At 42.5% G+C, this 21,341-nt stretch overlaps 1 protein-coding gene across 1 annotated transcript in view; it reads right to left on the bottom strand.

Moving 5' to 3' along the window:
- The window catches only part of slc7a2 (solute carrier family 7 member 2), a 160,963-nt gene extending 144,243 nt beyond the window's left edge, over window positions 1–16,720 (bottom strand). Inside the window, exon 1 of the mRNA XM_048546853.2 lies at window positions 16,542–16,720. The gene's annotated coding sequence lies outside the window, so the exon portion shown is untranslated. The remainder of the gene's footprint in view (window positions 1–16,541) is intronic.
- Window positions 16,721–21,341: the final 4,621 nt, after the last annotated feature.

Genomic DNA, 21,341 nt, shown 5'->3' with positions numbered 1-21,341 from the left:
TTGTCAGGCATGACCCACTCATCTTGAATTCGTGCTGCCTCTGATTAAGTGAAAAATTTTGAGGTGTTCTCTATCCTTGATTATTGAGTCCAACAATTTCCCCATCACATAGATCTGGCTAATATATATAACTCCCTGGTTTTCCTCTTTTATTGTTCTTATAAAGCAGAGTGACGTGCAATTTTCCAATTCACAGCGACAACTTCTGAATCTAGGGAACTCTGAAAGATTATATTTAGGGTGTCTACAATGTACTCCTCTACTTCCTTTAACATCCTTGGATCAAAACCATCAGATTCTGAGGGCTTTTCACATTTTAGGTCCATTAAATTCAGATAGGCCAATGGCTCTGTAGTTCCAGCAGCATTCTCAGGAATAGTGGTCACTATTGAGACTCCAGCTGACCCACCATTCTCAACACTGGAGCCCACAAGACAAGCAGTGGCATATATTACAGCGACAGAACATGAGGCTCAGGTGGAAGTAGGCGTAGCAAGATGTGGGGGACATGAGGAAAAGGGCTGATCTCGGTAGGCAATGGTGAAGTGAATGTGTGGGGGTTGGGGAGGCTTCTGGAAAGGAACCACTAAAAAAGGTAACATAAATTCCAACCTCATACATCAGAATTGCATCATTTTTTGTTGATAAAGAATTTCAGGCTTGAAGCATTGCATTCTTTAAACATTTAAATAAAATTTTAACTGGATGTAAAATCTAAGATTATTTGACAAGTAGAAAATTGCATTTTTTTTACCTTTTTTGCTTTGGTAGTTTATACTGTTTCTTTGGAGTGATTTGAGCACTTTGTAAAGTAACGTTTGTTTGAACTGTCTGCAGTCCTATGAATCTCTGTGCCGTTTATGCTAAAGTTCAGGGAGCTATGTGACTTGGCATCAATACTTTAAAATAAAGAGTCTGAAAGGGTATATTATGCAATTAACAAATACGGTACAATCAATAAAAAGATTATAAGTATGATTTTTATTCTTTAAACGTCATGTTGCCAGCCACAAAACGCTATTAATTTTCTTGAATTTCCTTAGCTTGCTGCAATACACAATAAGCTACAATATAGGATTGTTACTTGGAAACAAGAAATAATGTGAAATGAACAGAAAGAAGCGAAACAAGCCATGATTTCCACACCCAATCACAACCAAACTTTCTACAAAGTAAACATGTCAAACATATGGTTAAAAGCATTGTGATTTGATTCAGGCCACACCTGAAATGTTAACCTAACATTTGTCTTCAACAATGCTGAACTGCAGAGCATTTCCAGCATTTTTGTTTTTATTTCAGATCTCCAAACATTGATAATTTCTCTTTTCTCAACTTCATTTGATTTTAGTGAAAGGTTCTAGGTGTACAAATGCGTCACGAGGAAATAAAATTCTGACAATTTCCGGAATGGCGGGACTATCATATGTTGAAAGACTGGAGCGACTGGGCTTGTATGCACTTGAGTTTAGAAGGATGAGAGGGGATCTGATTGAGGAGTATAAGATTATTAAGGGAATGGACACTCTGGAGGCAGGAACCATGTTTCCACTGATGGGTGAGTCCAGAACCAGAGGACACGATTTAAAAATAAGGGGTAGGCTATTTAGAACAGAGTTGAGGAGAAACTTCCTCACCCAGAGAGGGGTGGATATATGGAATGCTCTGCCCCAGAAGGCAGTGGAGGCCAACTCTCTGGATACTTTCAAGGAAGAGATAGATAGAGCTCTTAAAGGTAGTGGAATCAAGGGTTATGGGGATAAGGCAGGAACAGGATACTGATTGTAGATAATCAGCCATGATCATAATGAATGGTGGTGCTGGCTCAAAGGGTCGAATGGCCTACTCCTGCACCTATTGTCTATTGTCTATTGACTTTCACCGTTTGTATCTGTGTGGCTGAGGACACTGTGGAGACCATACTTAAAGTGGTCACACTGCAAATCAATGCTAGGCTGGCAGTGAGGATATGAGTGACCATTCGTCAGTCGAGGAAGAGCAGGCAGGTTGTGCAGGAATCCTGAGTCCGAATCTCACTCACTCATCATCCAGTTTTCCATTTTGGGTATGGGTGAGTGTGATTGTTCATCAGAGAAAATATAGCGAGAGTCAAGCTTCTAACACCACATTTGGCTCAGATGCACAACTGGGGAAAAGTCGGGGGAAATAGTGGAAGGGCAATAGTGCTAGGCAATTACATAGTTGGATGAACAAAAAGGCAACTCTGTGGCCGTTTCCAAGCCTCCAGATTATATATTGCCTCTCCTGTGCCCGAGTCAAGGATGTCATTAAACAACTGCGGAATATCTTTTGGGGGAAAAGTGAATAGTCAGTGTTTGTGGTTTACACTGGTAGCAATGACATAGGCAAAAATGAGGAGGGGGTCCTGAAAATATGATTTAGAGGGCTAGAAAGAGACTGCAACAGTAACCTCAGGATTGCTCTCTGTAGCACATGTTAGTGGATGAACACACGTCTGGAAAATGGTGCAGCAGAATGTTTGATTTCTGGGACATTAGGTCCAGTTCTTGGGCAGGTGGGACCCAGATATGGAGGATGGTTACACCTTAGCAGGATTGACACGGGCAGAGAAAGGTTTAAAATACCTTATCTGAGGAATGTCAGCCAAAAGGTAAATCCAGGTATAACAAAAACAACGCTGGTTATGACAAATAGCAAAGCAGAAAATGAAAGTGGAAAACAGCAGAAACAAATTATATAATCAAGCAGCGACAAATTCAAGAATAATGTTAAAAAAGCAGAACAAGAAGCATTTTTATCTGAATGCAGACATCATTTGCAAAAATATAGGTGAACTGATGATATTGTAGAGTGATGCCAAAAGCTTGGGTTCAATTCCTGCACTGGCTGAGGTTAGCATAGATTCTCCTCAACCTCTCCCCTTATCTGAGGTGTGGAACAAAGATATTTAGTATGTCGGTGAGACAGGCAAAAACCTAAATGAGATGGGGTAGTGCTGTTAGTAACGGGATGGAATCAACGTTATTAGTGACAGGGTCAGAATAGGATGTTTAGGTAGAGCTAAGAAACAGCATGTGGCAGCAAACATTAATAGGAGTGGTTAATAGGCTACCATACCAGTGATAATGTAGGGCACAGCACAAATTAGGAAATTGTGGGTGCATGTAGCATTAATCATGGGTGATCTCAATCTACATATTGACAGGGTAATTTTAATAAGCACTAATATAGTGGAGGAAGAATTCCTGAGATAGTTTTCTGGGGCAATATGTTGAAGATTTTTTAGATCTTGATGTTTTAGATCTAGTATGATGCAATGACAAAGGACTAATTAATAATCTTGTTATAAAAGAATCTTTAGGGAATATGGTCCATAGTACAATAGGATATTCCATTAAGTTTGAAAAAGATGTAATTCAAACTGAAACTAAATTCTCAGATCTAAATAAGGGCAATTATGAATGTATGAGGAGAACGTTTGCTCTGCCAGTCTGGAATTGGAGAAATACATTAAAATGTTTTACATTCGGTGGACAATTGCTATTACTTAAAGAGTTAATGCTCAGCTTTTAAAAAACATGCATTATTTTAAGGCATAAATACTCAAGGCAAAGCAAGGCAGCCATGGCTAACACAGGACATTAAAGACAGTATTAGATCCAAGGAGGAGGCTTATACATTTGGAAAGAAATATAGAATTATAGAATTGTACAGCACAAAAAAGTTGATTTGGCCCATCAAATCAGTACCACCAAAAATATAAATAGTACATACACTAGCCTGAATCTTATGACACTTCAGGTATTCAATCCACGTACTTTGCAAAGGTTGTGAGATTTTCTGCCTCAACTACCTAACGAGATAGTACATTTCAGATTCCCAACACTCTCTAGTTGAAAATCTTTTTCCACAAATTCCCTCCAAATCTCCTGCCTTTCACTTTAAAAGTGTGCGCCCCTTGTTCTTGACCCGTTGACTAAGGGGAACAGCTGCTTTCAATTCATCCTGTCCATGCTCCTCATATTATACACCTCTGTTAGGTCCTCTTTTAGGTGTCTCTGCTGAACAAGTTAAACTTATCCAGTTTCTCAGCCGAAATGCTATATCCCAGGCACCCTTGCGGTAAATCCCCTCTTTGTGCTCCTCCAATGCAGTTACATCCTTTTTATAGTGTGGTGACCATAACTGCACACATTTCTCTGGGCCGTGGCCTAACCAAACTTCTATACAGCTCCAACATAACCTACTTTCTTTTATAATCTATGCATGACTACCAAAGGCAAGTTTTCTGTATGCCTTCTCGATTACTCTATTAACCTGTCGGGAACTGTGGACAGAACACAACAAGTGTGCAAAACTGAACAAAGTTAGTAGTAGCACAATGTTGTATTGGAGAAATTACTGGGACTGTAAGTTGACAAGTTCCTGGGCGGTGAAAGAAGTGGCTTTAGAGGTATTTGTGATCATTCTTTTAAAAAATCAGTTAATTCTACAATGGCATCTTTAGATTGGTAGGATGCAAATGGAAATCCACAGTTTAAGAAAACACTGCAGACCAGATAGCCTTACGTGAGTAGTGAGAAAAGCATTAGCATTGATTATAAAGGAAAGTGATTACTGGATAGCCAGAAAATAATTGATTGGACAGGGTCAACCATGATTTCTGTAGGAGAAATGTGACAAATGTGAAAGTCGGAAATTATTAACAGACTTAATAAGGGGAACTAGTGGATACAGTGTATTTGGATTTTTAGATTTTTAAAAGCGTCCTACAAAAGCAGGTTAGTAAACAAAATTAAAGATCATGTAATTGGGGTACTTTTTTTTATATTGATTCATGTTATATCAGCGTTGCTAGCTTGGCCAGCATTTATTGCCCGTCCCAAATTACCCTTCACAAGGTGGTGATGAGCTGCCTTCTTGAAACACTGCAGACCAAATGCTGTAAGTTGTCTCACAATGCCATTAAGGAGGGAATTCTGAAACTTGTACCCAGGGCATTATAGTTCCAAATCAGGATAGCAAGTGCCTTGGAGGGGAACTTGTATGTTTTAATTTTAATAGCTGCCCTTCTCCTGCTAGATGATAGTGGTTGTGAATTGAAAGGTGCCATCCAAGGTGCCTTAGTGAACGCAGCAGTGCTTCTGGTAAACATTACACATTGTTACCAATGTGCATCAGTGACGGAGGGACTGCATGTGATGCTAATCAAGTGGACTGCTTTGCCCCAGACAGCATTAAGCTTCTTGGGTGTTGTTGGAAATAAACTCATCCAGGCAAATAGGGAGTATTCCAACTCACTGCTGACTTGCACCTAATATATGGTGGACAGGCTTTGGAGGAGTCAGAAAGGGAATTCGTCATTGCAGAATTCCTGTTCCCTGATCTGGTCTTGCAGTCAATGTATCTAAATGTCTACTCCAGGCCACTTTTTGGTCATTGCTGACATTGAGAGATACAGCCATTGTTATGCTGTGAGGTGTCATGAGGTGATGGTTTGAAGATGGTAGTTACCTGGCATTTGTGTGGTGCAAGTGTTCCTTGCCACGAGTTGGCCCACTAATGTGGGCATTTTCCACTTGGACATGGGTTGCTCAGAAGTTCACCGATGATTGCACATGTTTGGCTCATTCACAACTTCTCAGATACTGAACCAGTCAAAGTCCATACGCTGCAAGGCCTAGACGTCATCCAGATTTGGACTGATAAATGACAACATTATCTCAGAGGTTGCTAGAGAGTTAGGCAAGACACAGGAGACATGAGAATATAGAGAGAAAAAGGGGCTTGGGGTATACATTTATTTGAGAGAGTAGCAGAGAGCAAACCTGGCTCAGGAACGCACAGGAGTCAGTGAAGATATAAACAGAAAGACAGACTTCAGGTCTAAACTTATCTGAGAAAAAGGCAGAGAGTTGGGAACACACACAGGAGACCTCAAAAGGCACTGGACAGAGAATCTTTAAGTATTTTTAAGGCAGAGGTAGATAGATTTTTGATTAACAAGAGGATGAATAATTATAAGGGGTATGGAGGATTGTGGAACTGAAGTTCAAACAAGATCAGCTATGATCTTATTGAATGACAGAACAAGGTTAAAAAGAAAAAGCGGCCTACTCTTGCCCCTTGTCTGTATTATGAAGACAGCAAGCGTGTGAAGAGAAAGAGGCGTACTGGGTTTACATTTAACTGAGAGTCAGACAGTGAACCTGATTGAGAAACACACATACAAGACAGTGAGGGTACAAAGAGGGCCTTGGATTTACATTTATATGAGAGAGAGGAAGAATTTGGAGAACACACAGAAGGCAATTAGGATATAGAGAGGGGCTCCACTGCTTCTGCTTCAGCTCTAGAATACCAGGTTTGAATAAAAGTGATGCCACAGGAAAACAGTAAGTTCATTAGTTGATGAGAACTGCTGTAATGGAATGTCATGGAATGACATAGGTAGGAAGAGAGATGGGGATTTAAGGCAGAAATTCAGGGAGCTAGGATGGAAGCTTAGAACGAGGACGAACAGAGTTGTTGTCTCTGGTTTGTTGCCCAAGCCACGTGCTAGTGAGGCGAGGAATAGGGAGAGAGAGGAGTTGAACACGTGGCTACAGGGATGGTGCAGGAGGGAGGGTTTTGGATTCTTGGATAATTGGGGCTCTTTCTGGGGTAGGTGGGACCTCTACAAGCAGGATGGTCTTCACCTGAACCAGAGGGATACCGATATCCTGGGGGGGAATTTGCAAAGGCTATTCGGGTGGGTTTAAATTAATTCAGCAGGAGGATGGGCACCAAAATTGTAGTTCGACATAGAAAAGGTTGAGAGTAGGGTGGTCCGAAATAAAGTTTCAGGGAAGCAAGATGGCACCGGCAAGCAAGAAGTTGGTTTGAAGTGTGTCTACTTCAATGCCAGGAGCGTCTGGAATAAGATGGGTGAACTTGTTGCATGGGTTGGTACCTGGGACTTCGATGTTGTGGCCATTTCAGAGACATGGATAGAGCAGGGACAGGAATGGTTGTTGCAGGTTCCGGGATTTAGATGTTTCAGTAAGAACAGAGAAGATGGTAAAAGGGGCAGAGGTGTGGCATTGTTGGCCAAGGACAGTATTACAGTTGCAGCAAGGATGTTTTGGGACTCGGCAACTGAGGTAGTATGGGCTGAGGTTAGAAACAGGAAAGGAGAGGTCACCCTGTTTGGAGTTTTCTATAGGCCTCCGAATAGTTCCAGAGATGTAGAGGAAAGGATAGCAAAGATGATTCTCCATAGGAGTGAGAGAGACAGGGTAGTTGTCATGGGGGACTTCAACTTTCCAAATATTAACTGGGAACACTATAGTTCGAGTACTATAGATGGGTCAGTTTTTGTCCAGTGTGTGCAGGAGGGCTTCCTGACACAGTATGTAGATAGGCCAACAAGGGGCGAAGCCACATTAGATTTGGTACTGGGTAATGAGCCTGGCCAGTTAGATTTGGAAGTAGGTGAGCACTTTGTTGATAGTGATCACAATTCTGTTATGTTTATTTTAGTGATGGAAAGGGATAGGTGTATACCACTGGGCAAGAGTTATAGCTGGGGGAAAGACAATTACGTTGAGATTAGGCAAGATTTAGGGAGCATAGAATGGGGAAGGAACCTGCAGGGGATGGACACATTAGAAATGTGGAGCTTATTCAAGGAAAACCTCCTGTGTGTCCTAGATAAGTATGTACCTGTCAGGCAGGCTGTAGAGTGCAGGAGCCGTGGTTTACGAAGGAGGTGGAATCTCTGGTCAAGAGGAAGAAGAAGGCTTATGTTAGGATGAGATGTGAAGGCTCAGTTAGGGCACTTGAGGGCTACGAGGTAGCCAGGAAAGACCTAAAGAGAGAGCTCAGAAGAGCCAGGAGGAGACATGAGAATTTGTTGGTGGATAGGATCAGGGTAAACCCTAAGGCTTTCTATAGGTATTTAAGGAATAAAAGAATGATGGAAGTAAGATTAGGCCCAATCAAGGATAGTAGTGGTAAGTTGTGTGTGGAGTCAGATGAGATCGAGGAAGCGCTAAATGAATATTTTTCAACAGTATTCACTCTAGAAAACGACAATGTTGTCGAGGAGAATACTGAGATTCAGGCTACTAGACTAGGTGGGATTGAGGTTCACAAGGAAGAGGTATTAGAAATCCTTCAGAGGGTGAAGATCGATAAGTCCCCTGGGCCGGATGGGATTTATCCTCGGATCCTCTGGGAAGCCAGCAAGGAGATTGCCGAGCCTTTGGCAGTGATCTTTAACTTGTCATTGTCTACAGGAATAGTGCCAGATGACTGGAGGATAGCAAATATGGTTCCCCTGTTCAAGAAAGGGAGTAAAGACAACCCTGGTAATTATAGACCAGTGAGCCTTACCTCAGTTGTTGGTAAAGTGCTGGAAAAGGTTATAAGGGATAGGATTTATAATCGTCTAGAAAAGAATAAATTGATTCGGGATAGTCAGCATGGTTTTGTGAAGGGAAGGTCGTGCCTCACAAAACTCAGTGAGTTCTTTGAGAAGGTGACTAAACAGGTAGATGAGAGTAAACCGGTTAATGTGGTATATATGGATTTCAGCAAGGCGTTCGATAAGGTTCCCCACAGTAGGATATTATACAAAATGCGGAGGAATGGAATTGTGGGAGATATAGCAGTTTGGATCGGAAATTGACTTGCTGAAAGAAGACAGAGGGTGGTAGTTGATGGGAAATGTTCATCCTGGAGACCAGTTACTAGTGGTGTACCGCAAGGGTTGGTGTTGGGACAACTGCTAATTGTCATATTTATAAATGACCTGGATGAGGGCGTAGAAGGATGGGTTAGTAAATTTGCAGACGACACTAAGGTCGGTGGAGTTGTGGATAGTGACGAAGGATGCTGTAGGTTGCAGAAAGACAGAGATAAGCTGCAGAGCTGGGCTGAGAGGTGGCAAATGGAGTTTAATGCAGACAAGTGTGAGGTGATGCACTTTGGTAGGAGTAACCAGAATGCAAAGGACTGGGCTAATGGTAAGATTCTTAGTAGTGTAGATGAGCAGAGAAATCTCGGTGTCCATGTTCACAGTTCCTTGAAAGTTGCCACCCAGGTTGACAGGGCTGTTAAGAAGGCATACAGTGTTTTAGCTTTTATTAATAGAGGGATCAAGTTCCGGAACCAAGAGGTTATGGTGAAGCTGTACAAAACTCTGGTGCGGCCGCACTTGGAGTATTATGTACAGTTCTGGTCACTGTATTATAAGAAGGATGTGGAAGCTTTGGAAAGGGTGCAGAGGAGATTTACTAGGATGTTGCCTGGTATGGAGGGAAGGTCTTACGAGCAAAGGCTGAGGGACTTGAGGCTGTTTTCATTAGAGAGAAGAAGGTTGAGAGGTGACTTAACAGAAACATATAAAATAACCAGAGGGTTAGATAGGGTGGATAGGAGAGCCTTTTTCCTAGGATGGTGACGGCGAGCACGAGGGGGCATAGCTTTAAATTGAGGGGCGAAAGATATAGGACAGATGTCAGAGGTAGTTTCTTTACTCAGAGAGTAGTAAGAACGCTTTGCCTGCAACGGTAGTAGATTTGCCAACTTTAGGTACATTTAAGTCGTCACTGGACGAGCATATGGACATATATGGAATAGTGTAGGTTAGATGGACTTGAGATCGGTATGACAGGTCGGCACAACATTGAGGGCTGAAGGGCCTGTACTGTGCTGTAATGTTCCATGTTTCTATGTTCTATGTCCTTGAATAGCTGTAAGTCAAAAAGTGTAGTATTTTCTAAAGAAATAATTAATATATTTAAGGCAAGGAATAGGGGGTGCAAAATTAAATCATGACCAAAAAAAAATGACACCAATAAATCAAAGCGAAATATCATTAACAGAAGGAAAGTGAGATGTCAAATCAGTTCGGTCATGTGGAATGGGAGTCCTGTGATACGTGGGTAGTTGTGGACACAAGGTGTCATCAAACACCACATGTGTTTTAAAACTGCAACGTTCCCCCCACGGTGGTTGAGAACACCCTCGTCCGTGTCTCCTGCATTTTCCGCAACTCATCCCTCACACCCCATCCCTGCAATAACAACCAAAAAAAGTCCCCCTCATCCTCACGTACCACCCCACCAACCACTGGGTCCAACGCATCATCCTTCTGGAATCCGACCCCACCACCAAAGACATTTTTCTCTCCCCACCCTTGTTTGCTTTCCAGAAGGACCACTCTCTCCGTGACTCCCTTGTCTGCTTCACACGCCCCTCCAGCCTCACCACACCCGGCACTTTTTCCTGCAGCCACAGGAAATGCTACACCTATGTTCCTCCCTCAGCCCCATCCCAGGCCCCAACAAGACTTTCCACATCAAGTAGATGTTCTCCTGCACATCTGCTCATGTGATATACTGCATCCTCTGTACCCATTGTGGCCTCCTCAACAGCGGGAAACCAAGCGGAGGCTTGGGGACTGCTTTGCAGAACACCGATGCTCAGTTCGCAATAAATAACTGTACCTTCCAGTCGCGAACCATTTCAACTCCCCCTCCTCTTCCTCAAATGACATGTCCATCCTGGGCCTCCTGCAGTGCCACAATGATGCCACCCGAAGGTTGTAGGAACAGCAACTCATTTTCCGCTTGGGAACCCTGCAGCCCAATGGTATCAATGTGGATTTCACCAGCTTCAAAATCTCCCCTCCCTCCCACTGCATCCCAAAACCAGCCCAGCTCGTCCCTGCCTCCCTACCCTGTCCTTTCACCTATCCCCACCTCCCACCTCAAGCCACACCCCCATTTTCAACCAACTAACCTCATCCCGCCCCCTTGACCTCTCCGTCCTCCCTGGACTGACCTACCTCCTTCCCACTTCCCCACCTACACTCACCTTTACTGGCTCCATCCCCAACTCTTTAACTTGTCTGTCTCCTCTACATCTATCTTCTCCTCTGTCTATCTTCAGTCTACCTCCCCTCTCTCCCTATTTATTCCAGAACCCTCTTCCCCTCCCCCATTTCTGATGAAGGGTCTAGGCCCGAAACATCAGCTTTTGTGCTTCTAAGATGCTGCTTAGCCTGCTACGTTCATCCAGCTCTACACCTTATTACCTTTGTAGGAAGTGCTATCAGCTGTGGAAACTTGAACTACAGGCTTTGGAGCTTAAATGGGAATTGCAGTCAATGTGATGTGACTGCAAGGCTAAGAACTGTAAATGATCACACATCAGGCTGGTGCTGTGCAGGCAGCCAAGGAATTGGAGACTGCTGGACAGCCCAAGAAAACCAGACAGGTAATGCTGTAATCTAAAGGTTCTGTTCACTTACTGATTTTCCATTTTGAATACTGATGAAGGTGTTGGTTCATCTGAGGAAACGTCAGAGCCAAATTTGTAGCACTATGACTATCTGAACTATATAGGAGGAGAGGAGAACAATCATAATAAAAGATTCATTAGTTACGACAACTGACAGGTGTCTCTTTGGGGAAGACAGAATCTTAACAAGGTGGAATGGGTTGTCCCCACACACAGCCAGGATTGAGCTCCTTGTGAAACTTGTGCTAGTGAAAATAGGGTGCGATGGGGCTTTAAACTACGTTGGTACCTTGTGGGAATTAGAAAAGTATACCTGAGAAATACCACTGTGCACAAAATACTGGGGCAGACAGATCAAAATAGACCAGTGAATAAGAAATTAACAGGCAACGTCAGAATAAAGTGGAAAGTAATAACGTCTGAATCAGGGTTATACTGCTTGCATGTGAATGCACACAGAGTGTAATCAACAAGATTTGTGAGTTATAAGTGCAGATTGCCTTGTGGGATTACAATTGTTGAGCCAATAGCAGAGATATGGTTCAAGGAAAATCAGGACTGGTGTTAGAAGTTCTTAGGTACAAGTTATTCCGTAAAGGTTGAGAAATAAGAAAAGGAAGAGACATGGAGGTATTGGTTGAGGATAACATTACTGTGCTCGGTAAAGAGGTTCCGGGGGGTGCAACGAAAAAATCAATTTGGTTGGAGCTAAGGCACAACAGTGAACAATTACATTGCTTAATGTAGTCTAGAGACCACCAATTAGCCAGAAGGATCAAATCTACAAGGGAATTACAAAAAGATGAAAACTTCATTGAGTGGCTTTAAAGTGGACTTTATTTATCCAACTATAGATTGGGATAGTGGTAGTGTTAAGGACTGATAGGACCAATCATTCTGAGATTATTTCGGGAGAATTTTCTACAGGAGTACATATCAGTCAAATAGGAAAAGATGCAATATTCGATCTGATTTTTGGAAATGAGGTCGGCCAAATAGTTCCATTGTGAGCAGGAGGACATTTAGGTGAACTGTAATTATTGTATCAAAGGTTTAGGATGACGGTAGAAAAGAAAGATGAGCAAGTACAGCAAGAACAATTACCTGAGGAAGAGCTGACTTCAATGGGGCAAGAATGGAGATGGATTATATCGACTGGAACCAGGCTGAAACTGGCAGTTAAAACTGTAGCTGAACAATGAACAATGTAACTTCAGAAAATAAGTGGTCCAGGCACAGTTAAGGCATATTCTCTCAAATGACAAAAGCTCGGAAAATGATCCAGAACTTGCTGGACTACAGCAATAAGGGCACAAAATTATCTGAGTAGTGAGAAACAGAGAGTAATAATTGATGGAGTTTTTTTAAAGGCTGTCAAGTTTCTAGTCGAGTTTCCCCAGGAATTAAGTTAGAAGACTTGCTTTTCTTGATATATATTAATGACCTAGATTTTGGCATGCAGGGAAAGTTTCAAAGCATGCAAAACATAGAAGAACTGTAAACTGTGAGGAGAATAGAGCAGAACTATCAGCAATGATCAAATGGCACTGCCAACTTGATGGGCCAAATTGTCTAATTCTGCTCCGACATTTTACCTAATGGTCTAACTTCAAAAGCAGAGTGTAGTGGGCAGGTAGGTGGCTGATGCTGAGAAGAGTGAGGTGATTATTCTCAGCAAGAAGAACATAAAAGGATAACATAAAGGGTATTCCAAAAGGGTTGAAGGAGCAGTGAGGAATGAGTGTGTATGTACCCAAGTCATGAGATGTGAAGGCCATGTGTGACAAGCAGTTAATATAGCACACAGTATCCTGGATTTTATTAGTAGGTACCTAGAGTACAAGAGCAGAGAGATTATGCTGAACCTGTACAAAATACTAATTAGACCTCAGCTGGAATATTGTGTACAGTCTGGGTCCCACACTATAGGAATGACATGAAGTGGTTAGAGAGAGAGAGTCCAGAAGAGGCTAATGAGAATGGTTCCGGGATGAGAAACTTCAGTTGTATTAATAAATTGGAGAAGTTTGATACATTTTTCTTAGAGAAGAGATGGCTAACAGGAGACTTGATAGGGGTTTTCAAAATCATGAGGGGTGTGGTGGACAGTAGAAAGGGAGAAACTGTTCTCTCTTGCAAATTATAAAGAATGAGAGGCCAACATGTTTGCCCACTAAATGAGCGTCTGGAATGGAGTGGCTGGAGGCAGGTTCAATTGAGGCATTCAAGAAGGCACGATGATTATTTGAAGAGAAACAATGTTCAGGGGAATAAGGAAATAACTGCAGTAATTCACCAAGACTCCTTCAACAGCACTTTCCAAATCCACAGGCTCCTGGATGCATAATGACAGCAGATACGTGTGAACACCAATACCTGTATGTTCCCCTCCAAGTTATACATGTCCCTATTTGGAATTTTATTGCTACTCCTTCACCCTTCAGAATATTATTTTGGGTAGATCTATTGCACGAGGACCACAGCAGTTCAAGAAAATGGCTCAGCACCACAATGGCATTTGCAAATCGGATTGCAATTTGAGCTGGACAACGAATAATGGCTGATCCAGCAACACCCAAAAAAGGGACTGCACTAGAAAATACTTCAAAATAGAAATGCCTTCATTCCATTTTTTTTAGACTTAAATACAAATTAATGATGTTGCTCCTGCTTACTTCCATTTCCAGTTCTGGCTGGACATCACGTTCTCTCACCAGGTTCATTTCTGCAGGTTTCTGGATAACCAGTTACTAACAGTTTGCCACTACAACTGAAAGGGTCAGTCCGTCAATCGATATGCAACATTTTGAATGGGTGAGCATTCAGTTTGCAGAATACTGGACTAGCTGAAACATTTGAAGGCTAAAAGCACCACAACTGGTCTTAATAAATCTTCATTAGAAAAGACAGAAATGTAGAAATACTCCTCCTACATAGCAAGTTCAGCCAGAAAATGTTCAAATATTTGATGAGAACTGAAACAGGCTTAACAGCGATCACAGCATAAGATCGGCCTCTTCAGCAGAGCTATATTCCAGATAATGGAGTAAAGGGGAGAAATAATTCCTGACAGTTGAAATGAAAAATGTCAGCACAAAATGGCTGGGTCGAATGGCCTGTTTTATGCTATACATTTTATATCATGTTTTGCAAACAAGGGTAATCACACACAGTCTAGATTAAAGTTGAGTAGCAAAGGTACCCAGAGTCCCTCACTTGTTGACTGCAAATGTTGGCAATTTTGCAACATCAGTACAACATGCTGTACTAAAAAATATTGGCAGATCTGTTTACTTTGTGAAAACACAGCCCTAACTCTAACCTATTTAATGCTGTTTTGCTGCATTTACTTACTATAAAGAGAAAGGACTTTTTTTTTGCATTTCTGATAAACAGGTAAGCCTTCATTATTTTAAAATCACGCTGGCTAACACTGGAGATCTCTCACATAGCACAGAAAAGTCTTTAACTTTTAGTAATCCATATTGAATTTAATTTATAAACATAATTCTGCCAAGTTAAACAGGAAGCTTGTTTCAACGAAGGCACCACTTAAAAATGGACTCTTGAACCAGTTTCCAAAAACTGCAAACAAAAACTGCAAAGAGAGTCCATACATACCATAACTGGTAGCCCAGGAAAAATAAACTGAATGATGACAATATACAACATCAAGTGAGTTACATCAATCATAACCTTCTGCGAAACATTGATTACCAAGCAAATCCAGCTTTTACAATCTGTACTGTACCATCAGCACTTCATCATTTAAGTGTACCATTATTCTTGGGATTAGTTGCCTATAATTCACTACATGTTTTGATATTTCATTATACATTGCTGTGTAGCAGTGTCTTCCATAGTTGTGGTGCCAAAGACAGTTGTGAAAGGCAATTGTTGATTTCATCAGGTCCTTGAGGTGATAATAGCAGCCTCTGTGCAGCTAGACATCCATTTTAACTCAATCTTAAAGACTCAACTTGATGAGTTGCATTAGATGCCCAAGCAATGTTTTGTGCAACATGTAAATAAATCCAAGACCTCAAATTCATGAAGTCCACCCTAACTCTGGTCATCCTACCAGAGTGCTGCTCACCCAAAAATCAAAACAGACTGTGCAATTTGTTTGTGTCATTTTAACTCTGTTAAACAATGATTTTTGAATGGGCCATAATCTCAGAACAAGGGATTGCACATTTAAAACACAGATGAGGAGGAATTTCTTCTCTCAGGGGGCTGTGAATCTATGAAATTTTTTACCACAGTGGCCTGCTGAGGCAGAGTCATTAAGTACATTCAAGGCTGAGACAGACAGATGTAAGGAAATACAAAGTTAAGGGGGAAAGGCAGGAAATTGGAGGTAAACATTGTTAGGTCAGCCGAGATCTCATTGAATGACAGCGCAAAGTCGATGGTTGAATGGCCTGCTTCTGTCGTTCATGGTTAAAACTGGATCCCTCGAACGAGGGAAAGCCGAGACATTTAATGTGATGCACACCCATGCGAACAGACCTACAGCTGTTGTCACTCACCACTAACCACATAACTCAAGAATAACTAGTTCTTGTGGGGCCATTGCTTAGGGTTTGTTTGCATGCCTGTGTTGTCAACAACGATCCTCAGCGACCACCAAGTTGTCGGTGGAAAATCCGCCCACCAGCTGTCAATCAGTGTCAATAACAGAGTGGAGAATTCAAGGGGAAGCAGACAACACAATACAACTTGCTTGAATGCATTAAAAATAAAAAAAATACAAAAATATTTGTTCAGTTGTGAGGAAACGTCATCGGCCTCTATTTCGCTCTCCATGGATGCTGGCTGATCGCCCAAGCATTTCTAACGTTTTCTGGGTTTTTTTTTAAATTGACTTGAGTGTGTCAAGACTTCAGCGCAATTCGTGCTGTTGTAGCAAATATCGGTGTGGAATACAGTCACAAATTTCGGAGCTAAGTTACTCCGTCAGGTATGTGACCCTAAGTGATAATGATAAGTAAAGAAGATGCATGTGGTTTGAAATACATTCATTAACATTCCCTTCTATTTACATAATTTACTGTAAAACAGATTGCTTTTGTCCAGTTGTCATAAATTTGTATCTACATCCATAACTTCGTTACGAGATCTTCTAACCACTTAAAGTTCGTGTCGTAGTTTCTTGACACGAGTAAGCCTTTTGCTGTACCTAGATGCAAAAAAGGACTGCAGTAGTATTTTTAAAGTGGATACACTTTATCGTCTCTTGTGTACACAAGTTTTAATGAATAACTTACTTTGCTTTTAAAAGTGCACCCACAGGTAACGACGATGCCCCAAAGTGCGGTCAGCTAATGTTTAAAAGGACACGACAGCAAACTCCAAAAGCAGCAACAAGCCTGTTATAAGGGTCGCAGCTCAGCTCCACCGTAGCTCGGAAAGTGAACTCGGGCAGTCCAAGGCAGATATAGAGAGAGTGGAGCCACGTGCCCAGTCTGTGTTCCCTGTAGGAGGCGGATCGCTCTCCCAAAACACCAGCGTCAAACTCTTTCTCACACTTCCCCAACCAACCAGGAGGAACACCCCCAAAATTGCTTCTCACCTGGACTGTCAATTGCCGCGGGCTGCAACGTGTTCAAGTTTTGTGAATTATCTTCAGAAATTTATTGATCCAATGTTGCATGTTTTTCTCTAACGAACTGAAACACGTGGATTCACTGAATAAAGTTACATTTCTTGTCTATTATATTGATCGCAAGGTTGTACAATAAATGGCAAGTATATCCTTTCTTAGGTAGGTAGACCATAACTACACACAATACTTTAGGTGTAATCTCACCAAGGCGCTGTATAACTATGATATGACAACCCTTAGTTCTGAACTCAAATCCTCCTGCAATCAAGGCCAACATACTGTCTCAGGCCAACATACCATTTGTGTTTGTAATTGCTTGCTGCTGCCTGTCTATTTTCTTTGACTGGTGTACAAGAACACCCAGATCCCGTTCTGCACTCACACTTACAAATACATCATGTAAGAAATGAGCAGCCTTTTCAGATATCCCAAGGATGAATGAAGTTGTGAGAGATAATGGGAACTGCAGATGCTGGAGAATTCCAAGATAATAAAATGTGAGGCTGGATGAACACAGCAGGCCCAGCAGCATCTCAGGAGCACAAAAGCTGACGTTTCGGGCCTAGACCCTTCATCAGAGAGGGGGATGGGGAGAGGGAACTGGAATAAATAGGGAGAGAGGGGGAGGCGGACCAAAGATGGAGAGTAAAGAAGAATGAAGTTGTGATGGCTACACATTGCTCATCTCACAACTAGCTGGCCCCTTTATTGTTGTCAGACTGAAACATCATGGATCGTTAAACCATCATGTTCAGCACTGCAGCCCAAGGCATTGCACTTCAATGTGAGAAACACTAATCTTATGCAAAGAGAGTGGGCACTGCTCATGCTGGAGAATCTGACATAACAGGGTGGAGAGCTTCCGAGATATTCCCGCCTCTTTGACCTATCTGTCTCCTCTCCACCTATCTGCTCCCTTATCCATCTTCCATCCAACTCCTCCTCTCTATTTATTCAGAATCCCCTTCCCCTCCCCATTTCTGAAGAAGGGCCCAAACACGAAATGTCAGCTTTCCTGCTCTTCTGATGCTGCTTGGCCTACTGTGTTCTTCCAGCTCGACACCTTATTATCTCCAACCTTAAACACTTGTGTAGGGTTTGTACTGGGGACTCGCCTGCACTGATCTTCCACATTTACACCCAGCTTGAGAGTGAGAAGTCAGGATCAGTGATGATTCCACAGTGAAAGATTCATTCTATTTTTATCCCCTGAAGGGAATACACTGTCATTCCATGCTGGGAGTTGTACAATTGGCTCCTCACGTTTAGCCCTATAAAAGTCTGGTTAGACCACAGTTGGAATGTTGCGCTCAGTTCTGGTCACCTCATTACAGGAATGATGTGGAAGCTTTCGAGAGGTTGCAGAAGAGATTTATGAAAATGCTGCCTGGACTGGAGGGCAAGTGTTATGAGGAAAGGGTCAGGGAGTTAGGGCTTTTTTCATTGAAGCGCAGAATGAAGAGAGGTGACTTGATAGAGGTTTACAAGATGATGAGAGGTATAGATAGAGTGGATAGTCAGAGACTTTTTCCCAGGGCAGAAATGGCTATTACAAGGGGCATAATTTTAAGATGATTGGAGGAAGGTATAGGGGAGATATCAGAGGTATGTTCTTCACACAGAGAGTGGTGGGCATGTGGAATGCACTGCCAGCAGTGGTAGTGGAGTCAGATACTTTAGAGACTTTTAGGCCGACTCTTGGATAGGCACATGGAGGGCAGTAAAATGTAGGGTATGCAGGGTGGATTGATCTTAGTAGGATAATAGGTCAGCACAACATTGTGAGCCAAAGGGCCTGTACTGTGCTGTACTGTTCTGTGTTCTACATTCTATGTTCACTCACCTTCAAAGTGAATTGGCCTGCTAAGAGGAGCTGTGCAGAATATTACCTCTAGCATGGCCAAGACAATACTCAAATCATTTCAGGCCTCTGTTCTCTCAGAAATGTCGAAAGCAAAAGAATGGTGCAAGGATCAAAAAGAGTTCATTGGGATTCCTCTGAACTTGCTGGCTATCAAGAGAGATTTCACTGCACAACATTTAGATGCGACATCCCCATGCATTCATCAATGGCAGTCCCTCACAGACAGGGATGACTCACTTGCCACTCTCAGGGCGAGTCCGTAGGTGGCTGTACAGGCTGATGTGGCTTCCACAGGCTCTGTTACACTTGGGGCTGAAGGTAGTTGTGGTCTGGTGTGAGTGCGGCATTGGTGTAACACTGCGGTCCGTACTCTATTTTTGCCTGGCTTCTGATTTTTCCTGACAGCAAATCTCAAGGTACTCGATGCCTCCCAGAAGCTCCTCAACCACTTTGGATGGTCTTGGGCTATCAATTCCCAACTGTCTGTGGGAATGCCACAGTCTGCAGTGAGGCCTTAAGGGTATCACTGAATTGCTTCCTCTGTCCCACTGGGGCTCACTTGCCATTTCAAAGCTGGGAGTAAACCATCTGCTCTGGGAGTCCCATCTCGTAGCCAATTAAGGGTGGTGAGGGCGTCGATGCTGAGGATGTTCACCTGGTCGATGATGCTGCTATTGGAGTGCCTGTCTTCCCAGTGAATTTGCAAGATCTTTTGCAGGCAGCATTGATGGTACTGCTCCTGGGCTTGACGTGTCTGCTGTAGACAGTCCATACCTCAGAGCCATATAGGAGGGCAGGAAACAACACAGATTACTAAACCATGATTTTGGCATCAGATCTGATGACGTCTTCAAATACCTTTTCTCCTCGGGCAGCTGAGGGTGTGCTAGCACACTGAAGGCAGAATGGCACACTATTCTGCTTATGACAAGATGTTAGTATCTGTTGGGTTTTTTTTCCGTAACGGTCAGTAGACACGAAATGTGCAGGAGCTTGAAGTGGGAATCACCTGATTGTATCAAGTGCACAATCAGACGGAAAACAAAATATTTAGTTAGCAGCGAAACCGCACCTTAAGAAAGTATATGGTCTGTTCCAGTACAACCTTAGTCAAAACAGGAGCAGGGTTACATCTTCGTTAAAGAATCAGTCTAAGGGTTTCATAAAGACATGTTTTGAGGGCATAGCCATTGTCTCCCAGAAGCAACCGCTGTACAGTTCAACAACTTTGGAAGGAAGCAAGAATTTATGAGTTCACTAACATGTAAGCTTCATGGCAGGGTCCAGGAAATCCAACACAGGTTTTGTAAACAATTAATTCATACGACGTGGACGTCGTTGGCTAGTGCAGCATGTGTTGCCCATCCCTAAATGCCCAGAGGGCAGCTAAGAGATAATCACATTGCAGTGGGTTTGGAGTCACATGTAGGCCAGTTCAGGTAAGAATAGCAGGTTTCCTTCCCTAAAAGGCATTAGGGAACCAGATGGACTTCTCCAACAATTAGTAATGGTATCATGGTCACCATTTGTCTTTTGTTTTCAGATTTTTATTGAATTCAAATTCCACTTTGTGCCTTGTTAGAATTCAAACTCAGATCCCCAGCACATTACCTGGGTCTCTGGATTAATAGTCTCGTGAGAATACCACCAGGCCATTGCCATCTCCAAAATCTGGCATCAATGATCACATATAATTGAACATTAAAGGAGTGGAAACATTTGCCAGTGACAAAATCTATAGTCTCGTGAGAATGCCACCAGGCCATTGCCATCTCCAAAATCTGGCATCAATGATCACATATAATTGAACATTAAAGGAGTGGAAACATTTGCCAGTGACAAAATCTGCATTTTAGTGATAAGGCAGCTCACAAAGCAGTGTGTGTATTGTCTATTGTGGCCTGCACTTGGGGGAAGCCAGTGATGATGGAGAATCCCACTGTCCGAACTGCCTGACCCTCTTCGTCATGGGACAAGGATATGAAAAAAAGTGCTCTTGAAAAATGCTGTCATTTGCACCCTGGATGCACTTGTGGGTCAAAGATTGCAAGATGCCACACAGGTTTTCAGTTTCTCCTTGCAACAAATTACTACATAAAAATTCAGGGTAGCTGTGAGTTTGACGGCTTCAGGATGGGATTGCCAAGTCCTGCTCCAACAAATGACACAATTTGGTGATAATAGCCCAGAGCACCCCTAATGGGTGCCTGCACTATTTTTGCACGATGTGTAGAAAATGACAACAAAGCCTGTAAATGATGCTTTTCCTTTAACAGGCTGTGCAGCAGCCACTGGAGGTTGTCTTTCTTGCTGGGCTTATTGATTACACTGTAACTGCACTCTCGTTCCACGTCGTCTCTGCATTTAACATAATACCACCAGAACTCAACCTGACTGATGTCCATGCCAGATGCTTGAGCAGGTAATCTGTGCAGAATGTCAGAAAAAGAACACAATTCTAGTCAGGGTAGTCCGAGCCTGGTCTTTAATTGCTGTAAAGTCCATGTTATGCCCTGACACAGTATGGTGTAGTGACTTAGCAAGAAGGTTAACATTATGCCTCAAGAAGGAGTACTGCAATATGTAAATATATTCCAA

Source organism: Stegostoma tigrinum, chromosome 1 (assembly GCF_030684315.1).
Source record: "Stegostoma tigrinum isolate sSteTig4 chromosome 1, sSteTig4.hap1, whole genome shotgun sequence".
Taxonomy (NCBI): domain Eukaryota; kingdom Metazoa; phylum Chordata; class Chondrichthyes; order Orectolobiformes; family Stegostomatidae; genus Stegostoma; species Stegostoma tigrinum.
This window is presented reverse-complemented; position numbering and strand designations above follow the sequence as displayed.